Here is a 14146-nt window from a genome sequence, read left to right on the forward strand (position 1 = left end):
AGCAAGAGCAACGGTTCGAGGCCCTGGTGTTGGCTCAGCAGGAAGATTGACAGGTGTTCCGGCACCTCCTCGCATCGGCGGGGTCCACCACCTCCACCGCCACGGGCCCTTCCCACCTCACCCTAATGAAGATGGGCCCGCAGGATGACCCCAAGGCCTTCCTCACGCTCTTTGAGCAGGTAGCAGAGACCTCGGGATGGCCAGTGGAACAGCGCACGGCACGCCTCCTCCCCCTGCTAACGGGCGAGGTGCAGCTGGCCGCGCTACAGCTCCCCGCCGACCGCAGGCTGGCCTACGCGGACCTTCGCCGGGCCGTCCTCCAGCATGTGGGGTGCACCCCTGAGGAACAGCGACAGCGCTTCCGAGCTTTGCACTTGGAGGAAGTCGGCCGGCCATTTGCGTTTGGCCAGCAACTCCGGGACGCCTGCTGGTGGTGGTTGAGGGCCGACAACCGCGACACAGAGGGAAATCAATCAATCATCAATCAGGTGGTACTGGAGCAGTTCATTGCTCACCTACCAGCAGGAACTGCAGAGTGGGTCCAGTGCCACCGCCCGGCGTTGCTGGATCAGGCAATCGAGCTGGCGGAGGACCATTTGGCAGCTGTCCCAATGGCAGGACAGCAGACAACCTCTTCCTCCCTCTCTCTCTCTCCCTCTCCTCCTGTGTCTCATACTCGCCCCGTTCCCCCACCGTGGAGGTGGGGGCCGGTGCCACCCCAGCCGGCCCGCCGCACCCGCGGTGCCCTCCCGTTTCTCCCTTCTGTGTCTGTCTCTCCCCCCCCAGATGAGTGAGCCCCAGAGCACTAGTGCAGAGAGGAAGCCCGGGCCGGTTTGCTGGTGCTGCGGGGAGCCGGGCCACCTCCAACAGCAGTGCTCGGTAATGGAGGTGGGCGCGGTGGTTCGGATCTCTGACGCGCCAGGAGCCGCCCTCAATCAGGCCAGAGTGTATCGCATACCGGTGAGTGTCTAAGGGGATACATATCAGGCGTTGGTGGACTCTGGCTGTAATCAGACCTCAATCCACCAAAGCCTGGTTCCAGACGAGGCATTGGGGGGAGCACAATTGGTGAAGGTGTTGTGTGTGCACGGGGATGTTCACAACTACCCTTTAGTGTTGGTCCACATTCTTTTTTGAGGGGAAAAATTGAGAGTAAAGGCGGCAGTTAATCCTCGCCTCACCCACTCGATAATTTTGGGGACTGATTGGCCGGGATTTGGGGAATTAATGAGTCATTTAGTGAAGAGTGGGTCCTGCCGTAGTTTAGCAGGGGGAGGTCCCGGTGTCGCATTGGTGGGAGCAGCTGTCACAGAGCCGTCTACATCATCTCCGCATCAGAGTGAGGAGCCACCAGCTCCTCCTCTTTCTATCGGGGAATCCCTTCTGGATTTTCCATTAGAGCAGTCGTGAGATAAGACTCTGCGGCATGCGTTTGACCAAGTGAGAGTAATCGATGGTCAATCACTCCAGCCAAACGCCACCCCGTCCTTCCCCTACTTCGCAATTATGAAGGATAGATTATACCGAGTGATGCAGGACACTCAGACTAAAGAGCAAGTCACGCAGCTTTTGATCCCAAAGTGCCGCCAGGAATTGGTATTCCAGACGACTCACTTTAATCCCATGGCTGGACACTTAGGGCAGGATAAGACACTAGCCCAAATAATGGCCCGGTTCTATTGGCCAGGGATTTGCGGCGATGTCCGTAGGTGGTGTACGGTGTGCCGCGAATGCTAGTTAGTAAATCCAGCGGCCATTCCAAAAGCGCCTTTGCACCCTCTCCCATTAATCGAGACCCCGTTCAAAAGAATTGGGATGGATCTCGTTGGGCCATTAGATCGGTCAACACGAGGGTACCGCTTTATTTTAGTTCTGGTGGACTATGCAACACGATACCTGGAAGCAGTGCCTCTTCGCAATATCTCAGCACGCAGTATTGCAGAAGCGCTCTTCCGCGTCATCTCCCGAGTTGGAATCCCAAAAGAGATTCTGACTGACCAAGGCACCTCGTTTATGGTCACATACACTGAACGAACTGTATGGGTTGTTGGGTATTAAGCCGATCCGCACCAGCGTGCATCACCCACCAACGGGCGGTTTAGTTGAACGGTTCAATCACACCCTCAAGAATATAATTAAAAAATTCATAAGTGAGGACACAAATAATTGGGATAAATGGCTTGAACCCTTGTTATTTGCAGTGCAAGAGGTCCCCCAAGCCTCCACGGGGTTCTCCCCATTTGAATTGTTATATGGGCGTAAGCCGCGCGACATTCTAGATGTGCTGCGAGAAAATTGGGAGGAGGGACCTACACCAAGTAAAAATGAAATTCAATACGTTATTGACCTGCGTGCAAAACTCCACACACTCACACACCTAACCCAGGAGAATTTGCGGCAGGCCCAAGAATGCCAAACCTGCCTGTAAGACAGGGGTATGCACCTTAGGGAGTTCGCACCGGGAGATAAAGTACTCGTACTGTTGCCCACATCGAGCTCCAAATTGATCGCCAAGTGGCAAGGACCCTTTGAGGTCACACGGCGAGTCGGGGACGTTGACTATGAGGTGAGGCGAATGGACAGGGGTGGGGCGCTACAGATTTACCACCTCAATCTGCTCAAACTCTGGAACGAGGAGGTCCCCGTGGTGTTGGTGTCGGTGGTTCCAGAGAAGGCGGAGCTGGGGCCGGAGGTTCAAAAGGGAGCATTGGCATCACATACCTCTCCGGTCCCCTGTGGAGACCACCTCTCCCCGACCCAACTCGCGGAGGTTGCCCAGTTGCAGACCAAGTTTTCAGACGTGTTCTCGCCCCTGCCCGGCCGCACCGACCTCATAGAGCACCACATTGAGACACCCCCGGGGGTGGTAATGCATAGCCGCCCTTACAGGCTACCCGAACACAAGAAAAAAGTGGTTCGGGAAGAACTCGAGGCCATGCTCGAAATGGTCATCTTCAAGGAGTCCCACAGTGACTGGAGCAGACCGGTGGTCTTGGTACCCAAGGCCGACGGGTTGGTCCGGTTCTGTGTAGACTATAGAAAAGTCAACACGATGTCTAAATTCGACGTGTACCCAATGCCTCGTACAGTATTGATGAGTTGCTCGATCAACTAGGCACGGCTCGCTTTTACTCGACACTGGATTTGACAAAGGGTTATTGGCAGATCCCCTTGACTCCATTATCCCGAGAAAAAACGGTCTTTTCCACACCGTTTGGCTTACACCAGTTTGTCACACTTCCTTTTGGGCTGTTTGGGGCACCCGCTACATTTCAGCGGCTAATGGATAGGGTCCTCCGCCCCCACGCCACCTATGTGGCAGCATACCTCGACGACATCATTATTTATAGTAATGACTGGCCGCGGCACCTACAACACCTGAGGGCTGTCCTTAGGTCGCTGAGGCGAGTGGGTCTCACAGCCAACCCGAAGAAGTGTGCGATTGGGCGGGTGGAAGTACAGTATCTGGGCTTCCACTTGGGCAACGGGCAGGTGCATCCCCAAATTGACAAGACAGCAGCAATTGCGGCCTGCCCGGTGCCCAAGACCAAAAAGGGGGTGAGACAGTTCCTGTGGCTGGCTGGCTACTATCGTAGGTTTATACCTAATTATTCGGATGTCACCAGCCAGCTGAATGATCTCACTAAGAAGGGGGCACCAGATCCGGTCCAGTGGACAGAGCAATGCCAGCGGGCTTTTTCTGAGGTGAAGGCTGCACTGTGTGGGGGGGCCACTGTTACACTCCCCTGACTTTTCTCTCCCCTTTATGTTACAGACAGATGCGTCGGACAAAGGGCTGGGGGCTGTTTTGTCCCAGGGACCGCCCGGTGCTGTATATCAGTAGGAAGCTGTCGGTGCTTGAGGGGCGCTACAGCACTATTGAGAAGGAGTGCCTGGCAATCAAGTGGGCGGTCCTTGCCCTCCGTTACTACCTGCTGGGACGCCCTTTCACCCTCTGTTCAGACCATGCGCCCCTCCAGTGGCTCCACCGCATGAAGGATGCCAACGTGCGGATCACCCGTTGGTATCTGGCACTCCAACCCTTTAACTTCAAGGTGATCCACAGGCCGGGGGCGCAGATGGTCGTGGCGGACTTCCTCTCCCGTCAAGGGGGGGGGGGGAGTCGGCTGCAGGACGGATGGCCGCCCGGCCTGAGTTAGGCGGTGGGGGTATGTGGCAGTGGGGGCGTGGTCAAGCATCGGTCTGTGACCGGAGGGCAGAGTCAGGGAAGGTAAGTGGCAGAATCACTGCACCTGATGTTGATTAACGTGTGTTTGTGTGTCTTCCCCAGTGACCGCGCCCTATTTAAGGAGAGAGCAAGAGCAGAGGAGGGCTCTCTCCCAAACCAGACGTGTGTGCACGTGAGTGTCTGTCTATGTGTTTTCTGAGAGACCACTGAAAAGTGTGTAAAATAAAAAGGTTTACGAAACTTAGTTCTGTCCTGCCATCTTCTGTGCTCCTCCCACTCTTATGAACTGCCACAGAGTGTTAGATTGTTCTACATGTAAAGTCAGCTCCCTCTCCACATCCTACACTGGAGTTTACTGGTGTCACTCTGAATCTGGAGAAAACAGGAATCCTGTTAACATCACAGTGCAGGGTGAGTCTTCATGTAGTGTGTTTATTATTAAAGGAAAAGGGAAATGTTTCATTACAGAATATTCAGAACTCTGAGTTTCCAACTGGGGAAAACTGTTCAAGATGACAAAACATCTGGAATTTTTTCTCTCAGTACATTCCCTGTAATTTCTGTAATTCTGAGTATGGATATGTTTATGCTGTTACTTTCCAGACTGAGTACGAGTCCATGCTTACAGATACCCACACTGATAATGTATTTTATTGAGTATTAATCAATCAGGGATGTCACAAAGCATTGTATTTCTCTCTGTTTATGCTGATTGCTGCTGTGTGCAGTGAACTCATTGTGCTTGGTTTATGATTAATATGTTCTGTTTTAATACCAATGTTTGTAATCGAGAGTGCAAGGTGGCAACCTGAGTCATATCAGTGAGTTTGGTGATTAGAAATGTGCTGTGAATTTCACCTTCACTCACAAGTAAAGTGTAGACGGTGTCGAGCGAGGGGAAAGGAAGTGTACATGGCTCAGTGCTGTCGTGTGACAGTTTCTCTCCCGTCTGTTTGTATACAGGTTATTTATACATTCAATATCGATCAATGAGAGAAAATATTTATTTTGTTAATGTGGTTTTCTGTGTTGTAGATGGTGCTGTGATCCTGGAGAGTCCTGTACATCCTGTGACTGAGTGTTAGGTCAGAGATTCACCGTTTCTTCCTCTTGCTCCAACAGGAGCGATCACCCTCTCGCAGATCGGTCTCTCTGTCACCCAGAGCTCTGGGGCGAATCGTGAAGTCAGACAGGAACCAAGAATAGTTTCACAGTCTTTATTCACAACTCACCAAAAGACAAGAGACAACAGAAGACTTTATTTGTGTGTGTGTGTGTGTGTGTGTGTGTGTGTGTGTGTGTGTGTGTGTGTGTGTGTGTGAAGACTGCATGCGAGTAAGAGGACCTTGGCCCTAAGCGGGTCGAGTTATCTACAGCAAAGCAGGATACATTATCGCAATGGTATGCAATAATAAGCAGAATGTTCAGACACATTTCTTATGCACAGGGTTACAAAAGGTTAATGCCTTCTTGGTTAAACTGAGATCAAGAATAAATCCTTACAATTCCCCTCTTTGATACTAGATTACAACTAGTATCACACCCCAGTATTCTGAGTAACAGCAGGATAGTATACATTGGGATTTTCCCTGCGCAAGGGGGTATAGGTAAAAGCAGTTATCATACTATGCATTCTCTCTTCCAAGCGTCTAATAATGCAAGATCCGAAAAAACAGAGCAGGAGGAAGATCACAATAACTGGCACGCACATAGATAAAGTCGCAGTCCATTTTCCAAACAGGTTAGAGAACCATATCCACCCGGGGTCACCATTTTCATCTGCTTGTAATTGTTCAGCAACCTTGCGCATCTTATTCAGGGCCTCGGTGATGTTACCATGATTTCCCTCATTTTCAGGAATGTATGCGCAACAGTGTTCTCCTATCATGACACCCACTCCACCCTCCTTTGCCAGGAGAATGTCGAGGGCCATGCGATTTTGTGTTGTCATTAATCTGAGTGCGGTTAGTTCAGTTCTTATGCCTTCCATGGCCTCCATGGTTGAATTCACAAACTGCGCCACTTGATAATGTACCACCTCAAGCTCATTCCAAAGTTGTGTTATCCCGTATTGTGGGAACAGTGCCTGGAAGAATTTCTTCACCTTGGGTTGCAGCTGATGTTTGGGAGGAGGGAAGTCATCGTCAAAGCTTCTGCGCCGTCTGCCACTTGTCTCAGGGGTTGCTATTATTAGGTGGGCATCTAGTTGGATCAGGGCATAGGTGCCTTTCCAGTCTACAGGAAGAAAGTTATACACATCATGGCCACACTTCCACTGCCAGCCTGGGTAATAGAAGGTTGGACCCGCTAGCTGAGTTAGATTCCCTCCTGGTCCGAGGTTATTTCCAGTAGTCGATTTGTTGCCTTGCTTGTACATAGTGCCATTTAGTCCCGTGCAGGTCACATTTGGATTAGGGACTGAACCCTGCACAGTGCAAACGGTTGAACACTTACTCGTTTCAACCTCTCCCATGGATGATGAATTCGAATCACCTGCTCGCGCAGCGCATAAGGTATAGTTTACCCCCTCTTTTAGTTCATTCACACTGATAGCTGCCTTCAGGACATCTCCCCTGTCTCGATATGTGGCATTACAGCTTGTTTGTCCATTATCACAGACAGCTTCCATCACAGCTCGCCACGCCTGTGCAGTATCTTCATTCGTCATGTTGGCGAGCTCAAACACGAATGGTTGTGTGACGGTGTGTGGCAGGGTTGAGCAAACTAGACAGTTTGACCTATTAGCTTGTTTAGCTGTAAAATTAGCATACTGCCAGTACAAATTATGCATGGGATGTCTCCCTCGTCTTGATTCTGTGTCAGTCTGGGTCCCCTGGATCAACCACCACACGAATCCACCCGTGAGCCCCAGCAGGATCAAAATGCTCAGGCCCACGACTAGACCTAGTTTATAATGATTTACCCCCTTCATTTTGTATTAGATGTATGCTTGAGTTAATCCTTGCTCTTCTTGATGTGTATTGGTGCTCAGAGGGCGGGCATGCCCTATCAGCCCTCGTCCCACCTCACCGGAGCTTAGAGAAACTCAAAACCTCTTCAAACTAGTCTTAGTAGCTGGATATTTTACTGGCCAAAATACTCCTTCTGTGTTGCAGGTTCACCGGTGTATCTGCGTCACTCTGCCTGTGACCCCTCCTACTGTTGGGTTACTATGGAATCCCCTCTTCATCCGCTGCTTTCAGCAGGAAGTGATCTTGACGGTCCTCAACTCCTGCAGGATCTCTGTACAGAGTTTAGAAAGGAGAGAGACTAGAGAGGGACACAGAGAAAACGTTAATAGCAAACTTGTCATTGCAACACTGCTTTATTATGGGGCCTTCTTCAATCGTGTGGCATGGATCCACTGTGGAAAAAGGTCAGTTAGAACAGCAGTATGAGTAATGGCGACTATTTCTGCAGGCCCACTATATCTAGGTTCTCCCAATTGCCCAAATCGTTTAAAAAGTTGCACCAGCACCTTGTCTCCCACGTGAAAGGGGTGTGTGGGTGCTGCTGGTGGAGACGATATTGTACTATTGACCTTGGTACAAATTTTATGCAACTTATCTATAAGGGCTGCAGAATACTCCTCCATATGTGTTTTCAAATCAGAGGTACCCAGAGCCGGAGTTCCCCTCTTCCAGGGGAGAGGGAAAGGTCTTCCAAAAATAATTTCATAGGGGGAATATCCCCCTAGGCTAGGTCTTGGTGTCATACGAATTTCAGCCAGAGTGGCTGGCAATAAGTCTACCCAATTATTCGAACCTGTGGCCTGCATGGCCTTAGTTAGTTTGTCTTTCAATGTTCGATTAGTACATTCTACGATACCAGAGGATTGAGGGTGGTACAGAATGTGAAAACGCCAGTTTAGTGAAAGATACTTGCAAAGGTTTTGTGTGACTTTCGAGGTGAAAGGGGTACCTTTGTCTGAGTCTATGGCGTCTGGAACCCCATAATGAGGTATTATTTCTTTTGCCAGAATATGAGTAACTACCTTCGTGTTCTCTCGAGAACAGGGAAAGGCTTCTACCCATTTGGAGAATTTGTCCACAGTCACCAGGAGATATTTAAATGGCCTTCAGGGAGGCATATGTGTGAAGTCGATTTGCCATTCTAGGAACAGAGACGTAGGTATGGGTAAACACTCATGTTCTGCACCTGCTTTAGAGGGATTATTTTGTGCGCAGATGAGGCATCTCTCGAGAATTGAGTCCACCGAGCTGTTTAAATTGGCTATACAAAAAAGTTTGTTCATGTCTCCCTTCACCCCCCTTCATGCGCGATGTGTCACACCATGAAATTCGCGCACAAGGAAGGGAAGGCAATGAGATGGAAGACAAAGGTGGCCATCCTGACTGTACCATAAGCCATCAGGGGCAACGTAAGCGCCTTGTAACTGCCAAAAGGCAGAGTCATTTGGAGAGGCTGAAGCCTGTAAAGAAAAAAGATCTAAGTCAGGGATCAGCGTGCTGGCAAGGCAAGAGGTATTGCACGGTGAAGGATCTAGGCCAGGAGACATGATACCAGAGGCAGCAGCAAGTTTTGCAATGCGATCGGCGAGAGAATTACCCATTATTTCAGGTGTGTTTCCCGAGGCATGCACCTTAGTTTTAACTATGGTGAGTGACCTAGGGAGATGACAAGAATCAATGAGATTTTGTACTAAGGTAGAGTGAGAAATGGGCCTCCCGTCTGTGGCATGGAAGCCTCGAAACTGCTAAATCTTCCCAAAATCATGAGCCACACCAAAGGCGTAACGAGAGTCTGTGTAGATTGTGACATCCTTGCCCTGAGACAAAATACAGGCATGCGTGAGAGTATACAACTCAGCTGCCTGAGCCGAGGAGAAAGGAAGAGCATATGCCTCATGCACAATATCAGGCAGTGAACACACAGAGTAACCACAGAGGAAAACACCATCTGAGGGTTTAGAACAAGAGCCATCAACAAAAAGTACTTCCCCCATTCCTAGAGGGCTGGAGGAGAGATCGGACCTGATACTAGTAGTATGTATGATTTCAGACAGGCAATCATGATCAATGTCATCCAGAGTGTCATCCTGAGAATTAAGGAGGCATGCGAGAGTGTGACCTACAGTATCGAAAGAGGATGTGGCACAAATTTCGAGATTATTAGTAGAACAGAGAATGGTTTCGTATCTGGAGCGGCGCTGCGCAGTCATATGCTGGGTCTGTAAATTTTGCAACACCTGTTTAACTTGATGTGACGAGTGCAAGATCAGTGGGTGAGACAAAACCAATTTCTCCATGTCTAAAACCATCAGAGCACATGCGGCAACAGCCCTTAGACACGCAGGTAAGCCTTGGGCAACAGTGTCTAACATTTTAGATAAAAACGCACAAGGACGCATCCCCCCCATGCTCCTGGGCCAACACTGCAGAGGCTGTGCCATAATGTTCACAGGCATAGAGGTGGAAGGGCTTGGAGTAGTCGGGTAGACCCAGGGGCGGGGCTGAACAAAGGGTGCTTTTGAGGGAGTGGTAAGCATCCATCATAGCAGCAGCCCAGGTCAAAGGGTGCTGCAGTAGATCATGGTGAGAGATTGCAGAACTGAGAATCTTATCATATAAAGAGCAGTCAGGGATCCATTGTCTACAGTAATTGATAAGACCCAGGAAAGCCATCAGTGCATGTTTAGTTGCAGGGCGCTTTGTGTCTAGAATCACCCGCACCCAGTCAGATGACAGCTTACGACATCCTTGTGAAAGTTCAAACCCCAAATACTTAACAGTGTCCATGCAATATTGCAGCTTGGTCCTGGAAACCTTAAAGCCCTTGCACGCCAGATGTTGGAGCAGGTGTAAGGAGGCATCCTGGCAGATTTCTGGTGATTCAGCAGATACCAGAAGATCGTCAGCGTACTGCAGGACCACAGAGCCCTGGGGGAGGGAGAGGTCACAGAATGCGTCCTGAACTACGGCTGAGAAAACAGCAGGAGAGTCAATGAAACCTTGAGGCAAACGTGTCCAAGTATACTGTCTCCCCCTGTGCATGAAGGCAAACAAAGGCTGTGTCTGCTCTTCAACAGGAACACTGAAAAAGGCAGAACAGAGGTCAATAACGGAAAAACAGCAATGATGAGCAGGAACCTGTGACATTACAGAGGAAACATCAGGTATAATGGGTGCAACAGGGACAATCAGTTCATTAATCTTACGTAAATCCTGCGTAAAATGCCAGGTACCATCAGGTTTAGGTACTGGATTGACAGGTGTATTGTATGAGCTAGTACATGGTCTCACCACGCCTTGCTCGAGGAGAGACTGTAGGATGCCATCAATGCCCTGAGCCTTAGTTTCAGAGAGAGGGTACTGTTTAACATAAACAGGATGCACATGTTTAAGCTTAGCCTCATAAGGCACACAGTGAACCAGGACAACCAGGGAAGAGGGAAGGACACTCAAAGGATCTGTAGGAGAGAATACAACAGGGTTTACAGCAGCAGTACAAACAGCAGAGACATTTGGGACAGCCATACATGAAGAGAGATGAACCAAGGTGGGAGGCAGAGAGTCAGGGGTACAAATAGTCATTCTGGACCCCTGAAACGAAATGGATAAATGTAACAGACTCATTAGATCATGCCCCAGTAGATTAAAGGGACACTGTGGCATAAACACAAAAGAATGGTTTTGCGTACGAAGTGCTGTGTCGGCGGGACAGGTTACCAATAACAGAGGAGTGCAAGGGGAGGAGAAGGGGACCCCATCAATTCCCACAGAGTGAACGGTTTTGTTAGAGAGAGGGCCCTCGTAGGGTTTTCCCACAGAGGACATCGTAGCACCAGTGTCAATTAGAAAAGGAAGCACCTGTCCATCTATAGCTAATTCTACGACAGGCAAGTCGTTGGCTAGGTAAGAGTCAAAAGAACAATGTAGCATTACAGGGTCACAGCTCTGTAGGCAGCTCTAAGGATGATATGGGCCTGTGGGGCATTGCTGCACAAAAAGATTTGCTGTAGGGGCAGCTGGTGGCGGCTGCTGAGGATTAGGAGGAGGAAGGGGAAACATACGCTGTGAATTGGCTTCATCCACCTTTTTCTTTCTACACTCATGTTGCCAATGTCCTTCTTTGCCACAATAGTGGCACGCTCCAGAGCGTCCCCTGCCTTGTGGGCGAATGCTCGGTTTCTGATTCTTTTGTCGTCTATTCATGTCTCCATGGGGCTGTGAGTATGAGTTTCCACCGGCCACAGAGAGGCAGGCTACCTGCTTACTATCCAGAATACCATCTCCCTCCATAGTTCTAATTCTTTCCCCTAGGGTTCTTATTGTCATATTGCTATGGTCACTTAACTGATATTTCAGAACCTTCTGTATGTCAGGATGACAATTATTCAAAAATGTCGAAGTAAAGAGTGGGTTGGCTTGCTGCTGATCTAATTGCATGTTTCCCAGACAAGTCCACGTCTCGCTAAAACGCGTCAGAAACTTTGAAGTGAGTTCAGCCCTCTCCTGTTTACAATTAGTAACCTGTGAAAGATCGCAGTTAGCCTGCTGTCATGAGAGCAGATAATGCTTCAATTGTTCCTTTAATTCCCTCATAGCTTTACTGGTATCCTTCCAGTAGAACTTAAACTCATTCCTTGTGGTGGTTTTGCTGTCACCTACTTCTGTCTTAGTTTTAACCACTTCGTATTCATCATTTATGGGATCGAGACATGGCACTGCAACTATCAATGCAGCTTCATCATAACTGTCGCCGAGGATGGCATGAAGGATAAAACGGTAATCTGCTCCTACCAGCTGGCAGTGTTGTGACATTTTTACGAGCATGTCTATGAAGTTGAATGGTTTGTCTAACGGAGGCAACATTTTAATAATATCTTTCAGGTCTGATGCAGAAAGCAGAGTGATTTTCAGCCCCCTGCCCTTCTGAACCCATACGCAAGCGGTATTCACAGGGGAAGGCGGTGGTGGAAGGGAACCTCTATCTGGTCCCACATCATCATCGTCATCCTCATCAGAGTCATCAGTCTCGTTTTTTTAGTACTGGCATATTTGAGCTTACAGAGGGTTTTTTACCTGCCTTGGGTTTCTCAGGTTTAGCATCTGTCTCAAGAGATGCAGGTGCGCTGGGAGCGCTATCAGCAGGGCATGAATGATTACTTAAATCTGGATATAGTTTTGGGACCGGTGATGGGCCCTGAGGGACCGGTGGGGATGCAGGAGTGGGAACATTATTCGATCCCTCATACGGCGGTGGTAGGGCAGAGGCTGTAGGTGGTGTAGTAACAGGAGGTGTAGACGAAATGGGTTTTGCCTTGTCTTCAGGTTTAGGGCGTGGTACTGATCTTCTTTGTTCCTTAGTTTCTTTAATTCCGTGAAAATCGTCCCATACTGATTTCATTCTGACCCATTCTAAATAGCCTTTAGTCATATAATCATAATCCCATTCTGGGTCGCCCAATCCCTCGTATATTTGTCTATGCGCCGAGGCGAGATACTCTGGTTTAAAAGTTCCTGCACGAGGATAAGTCAAAAACTGAGGCTGGGATTCAGTCCAGCCGGCCAAATCATCTAACCATGGACTGGTGTAGAATGCTAAACCACAGTGATTCATCCAATCCCGTGGGGTTTCCTCGGGGTCCGGTCTGGGTGCCTTAACACAACTTCCCCCCATGGTGGCATGTAAGGACCGTCTCGAGATAAAACTAGATTTTACGCGCGCACACTAATTATTCCATGGTAACTCACACGGACCCGTGGCAACTCTCATGGGGATAAATGGGTTTTCGGATACTACCAACCAGGCGGAAGTCCCTTAAAATAAAAGATATTTCTTACCTGATCAGGAGTATCCCGGACGAGCCCCCAAAACTGTTAGGTCAGAGATTCACCATCTCTTCCTCTTGCTCCAACAGGAGCGATCACCCTCTCGCAGATCGGTCCCTCCGTGTCACCCAGAGCTCTGGGGCAAATCGTGAAGCCAGACAGGAACCAAGAATAGTTTCACAGTCTTTATTCACAACTCACCAAAAGACAAGAGACAACAGAAGACTTTATATGTGTGTGTGTGTGAAGACTGTGTGCGAGTAAGAGGACCTTGGCCCTAAGCGGGTTGAGTTATCTACAGCAAAGCAGTATACATTATCACAATGGTGTGCAATAATAAGCAGAATGTTCAGACACATTTCTTATGCACAGCCTGTTCTTATGATAGCTGGTATTAACACAAAATATTTGCACGTCAGTAGAGCATATAAGAACAAAGGGTTACAAAAGGTTAATGCCTTCTTGGTTAAACTGAGATCAAGAATAAATCCTTACACTGAGTGGCATCCTCTGACTCTATGCTGTTTATATCGAAACCCAAAGCCCTCAAACCTCCGAGCTGATTTCGATAAAGATGGATCAGTCCTCCAGACACAGACTACAGGAGAGATGATCATCCATAAGATCTCAAAGTCAGATGAAGGTTTCTACCACTGTAAACACCCAGAGAGAGGAGAGTCACTGAAAAGCTGGGTCTCAGTCAGACATGAGAAACCTTGTGTGAATTTATTTTTATTTGATTCTAGTTTTAATAACACGGTTTAGTTGTACAGTGTTTAAAGCTTAAATTTTGCTCTCTTTCTCTCCTCAGTCCCAGGATTTAGATCCAGTGTTGGAACAGTAGGAGTGGCTGTGGGTTTGGGATTTTTGTTCATTGCTTTACTGATCTTAATGATCCTGCTGTGGTCCTACAAAAGAAAGAAAGGTCTGATAACTGATTTCGCTATTTTATGTTGAATATCATCAGAATTTCTCAAGAATAAAGAAAATTATGATGTGTCACATAATAGTTTGATTGTTTTTGGCAAATTCTCAGTAATTATTGTGGGTGTGAGATCTGTCGCACTGAACCTGGTTTAATAACAGAATCTGGATTTTTGTTAAATCATTAAGTTTAGTTGTAAATATGACTTTACTACACGTTGTGCAGTTCATACATGTA

At 48.5% G+C, this 14146-nt stretch overlaps 1 pseudogene; it reads left to right on the plus strand.

The window, feature by feature from the left end:
- LOC132886016 (B-cell receptor CD22-like) overlaps positions 1 to 14146 on the plus strand; it is a 160977-nt pseudogene that overhangs the window by 18030 nt on the left and 128801 nt on the right.

Source organism: Neoarius graeffei, chromosome 1 (assembly GCF_027579695.1).
Source record: "Neoarius graeffei isolate fNeoGra1 chromosome 1, fNeoGra1.pri, whole genome shotgun sequence".
Taxonomy (NCBI): Eukaryota; Metazoa; Chordata; class Actinopteri; order Siluriformes; family Ariidae; genus Neoarius; species Neoarius graeffei.